This window comes from Drosophila innubila, chromosome X, assembly GCF_004354385.1.
Source record: "Drosophila innubila isolate TH190305 chromosome X, UK_Dinn_1.0, whole genome shotgun sequence".
Classification (NCBI taxonomy): Eukaryota; Metazoa; Arthropoda; class Insecta; order Diptera; family Drosophilidae; genus Drosophila; species Drosophila innubila.
In genome coordinates, this window is record NC_047626.1 from 19244307 (window position 1) to 19248090 (window position 3784).

Here is a 3784-nt window from a genome sequence, read left to right on the forward strand (position 1 = left end):
CAGTGAGTAAGTACCTAAGCCAATATTTAATATAATAAAATATTTTTAGTAAAATTAATTAAATTGTAATAAACAACAAAAATTATTATTCCAAAATTGTTAAGATAATTTTAAGAAAATATATTTTTAGTATAATTCCACTTGAAGCAAATCATTTTTATATTTCTATAAATGAAACTAATGTTCAATGTGGTGGGTTGAAATTTTAAATTAAGTTTTAAACTTCACGATTTCAATTGAAGTACTACTTTGAACGAATATTATATATGTTTTATGGGCTGTGTTTAACGATTACTACTATTATTATGATAAATGACTTAATTAATGACTATGATAATATCTTTTATTATGTTTCTGTTTCAATTTAGAAATTTATCATTAATTTGATTGCAATCGTTATAAAAACTTGAGCGTATATTTAATAAAATTGTTTATATAATTAGATTAAAAAAAAAAAAACTTTTCGCGAGGTAAAAGTCTAGTGACGAAAGGCTAGATGCGCCAAAATGTCTGATATCCAAATATGAGACGAACAATAAAAAATGTAATAGGATAATTATATAAATATAACAATCTTAATTAAACATAAAAATAGTTCAGCAATCGGCACTGCGCAAAAAAGCAATTTTCATTTAAAAGGAATTTGGGCTTTTTTGCGTAACTATTTTTATTCTAGTGTTTCTTTGATATTTATTTTTAGAAATCATATACTTCTTATGACTGGAATTTTCACAGAATTAAGTGCTGAAAGTTGCATGCATTCTAGAAGTTTTTCAGATGCTGTGATGCAATCTTAAAGAAATATTGGAAAATGTTGAATGGACGCAAGTCGTGACTAAAAATGTGGAAACCCACAAAATGTCGCTTGTTAAATGACAAGTGGAAATTTAGTCGAGGGTTTTTGAGTTCGTTCATTAAAAGGTTGCAGCTCGGACAAATGCCACAAAGGATCAATACAGCTGGTGCGGGCGGTTGGTCGGTTGGTCGGTCGGTTGGTCGGTTAGTCGGACGGTCGGTCGCAGCGGGTGCATCGGACAAGGGACAATGGACAGAGGTTAAAGCCTGGCTCTGGGTTGGACCACCGTCGTGCGTTCCTGATGATGATAATGGTTTACTTTTATATTTTCTGATGGTTTTATGATGCGGTTAAGCGCTCAAACCGCAAAGTGGCCGGCGCGCGACAAAGATGCACTGCATGCGAATGCGAATGCGAATAAGGTTGAGTTTGAGTTTGAGTTTGAGGATGATGATGACGAACGGAGCGAGAGGCACTCGAAAGAGTCGCGTAAGCTGCACAAGTTTCGGTAATGCCAGGCCAAGACAGCAAACAAAAACAGGGCAACTACCTGTCAACGCGACAGACAGACAGACAGACAGACAGACAGTCGGACAAACAGTCAGCGAGGCAGACAGAAAGGCGAACGGAGCGCGCGACATAGAAAATAGCAAAAGGATTAACCGCATTCCGGGCGGTTTTGGCTGGGCCGTGGACATGGAACTGGACCCGGACCTGGACCCGGACCCGGACTTGCGACCTGCAAGAGTTGAGCATCGAGATTCATGATTCGAGGACACTGCGGTTAGCAGGATAAACGCCTTAATCGCGCTCATTGTTTCAGGGCAGGCCAAATTCATGCGGAAACAATAAAAATGCGAGCGCATTAATCTGAGGAGTAGTCGAAGCAGTCGGACTCCAATTGCGAGCCCTAATAATTACCTGAAGACCGAGGTGATTATGAGTTTACGATCTGCTCGAGACACACCAAGTGAGACAGAGAGAGAGGAGAAAGAGTGAGTGAGTGAGTGAGGTAGCAGGTAGTTGGCTTGTTGAGAAATTTAACTGGAAACAGAAGCAAGATAACGGCATCATCGACGGCTTTACGCCTTTGCCAAATCCATGCTGACTTAATAAAGCTGCCCCCAAAAACGTAGCAGCTACTTGAGCTCACGGATTTATGGGTTTTTGGTAATTGAAACCCCGGACCAATCTCAGTCTCAGTCTCAGTTCCAAGCTCAATCCCAGTTGCACGAATACAGATACAGATACAGATACAAATACAGATACAGATGCAGATGCAGGGCTCGATATCAGCATGCAACAACATTGACGATTATCAGCGATTATCACGTTTTCGATAATGAGATTTCGTTTTATGATTTTGCCAGCGCTTTAACCCCTTGCCTGCAACAATTCTCCCCTTACTTCTTCACCTCCTTCACCTCCTCCTCCTACTTCATCTCGTGCTGAACTTTTTTTCTCTTTCAACTGCCTTGGTCTTGTTATTTGTCGAGTGATTCGCAGCTTAAGGGCGGTTCCACTGAGTTCCACACTGTGCTGGCAATTAAGTTATGTCAATCCACTTGCCATATGGCAGCACGACTCCGAGATATAGCCATAGACAGAGACAGAGGGGGATGAAGATGGAAGTGGAAGAGGAAATCAAGTCCTGTGATTTGCGTTGTAAGTTAGACGTTGTTTGCTTTGTTTGGGTGGTTGGACCGCATTTGGACTATAAGCGATTACCACTTCAATGGGACGCTCTTAAGGATTCATTAGCGTTAAGGATTCAACTATGCATTGATAACCCCCAAAAGCACACTTAGAAGTCAAGGTTACTACACTACGCACTGATTTTTGGGAAACTCATAGAAAGGCTTATGCTGATGTAGTTAAGATTGTATGATATCACAACTATAATATTTTATTTATTATTTATTTATTTATTTAATTGTATTGTAGAATTAATTCTAAAGTACAAAAGGTATAGCCAGAGCAACGGATCACATCACAGTCACAATATAAATATATGTGTTACTTGAATGAATTAAGTATATGGTGTTGTAATTCTAATTCAATGACTTTCAATCATTGAGGCGGAAAAATCATTGAAATAAAGTCAATCTAAGAAATCTTAGAGCAGGTTTTTTTAATTTCTCCTTAATTTTATTAAAGATATACTTTCAAATTTGACATTAATTTGAATACATTTTACTTCAAAATAGATATCAAATCCCTTAACTAAACATTGAAAAATAGGCCCTTGATAAATTTCTTATAACTTAATAACTAAAATTATTATTTAATTATATCAAGGCTACAAACCACAAATAGGTTGTTAAAGATTCGGTTCGGCGGTTCGAACCATAGAGCCAGCCTTAGGTTTGATTCGCGTAACGGCTTATGTACCCCCTGAACCCAAGGTTTGGGTTCGAACTTCGGTTCAATTAAATGCAAAAAAATATTTTTATTGCTTGAACTTTTTCTTGAATTTTTAAACCAGTTATATTTTAAAAACAATCTAAATTTATTTAAAGATTTTAGTATGACTTGAGTAATATTAGAAAAGAATAAAATTATTTTAACTATTTTTTTTTCGAACCGAATCTTTTATTAAGGAAAGTGATTTGGTTCAGGTTCGGGTTCGCTGAGTAAATAATTTCAAGAGCTCCGTACATAGTCCGGTTCACGCTGCTTTAAACCCCGAACCGAACCGGTTCTGCGCGGTTCGGTTCAGACAACAATAGCTTCGGTTCAAAAAAATAAAAAATTACATACATTTTATGTTCGTATCAAAATCATAACATAACTCATAATTTTTACTTAAATCATAAAATTAAGTTCTGTTACTTACAAAATTTGCATATTTGTACTAATAAATTTCAATTTAAATCGCAAGGATAAATATTTTTTTTTGTTACATCAAATCAAGGTTTGAACAAAAATCCTAGGTTCAGGGGATATATAAATTGGTTCCCGGAGTTACTTTGATCATTTTTAACATGA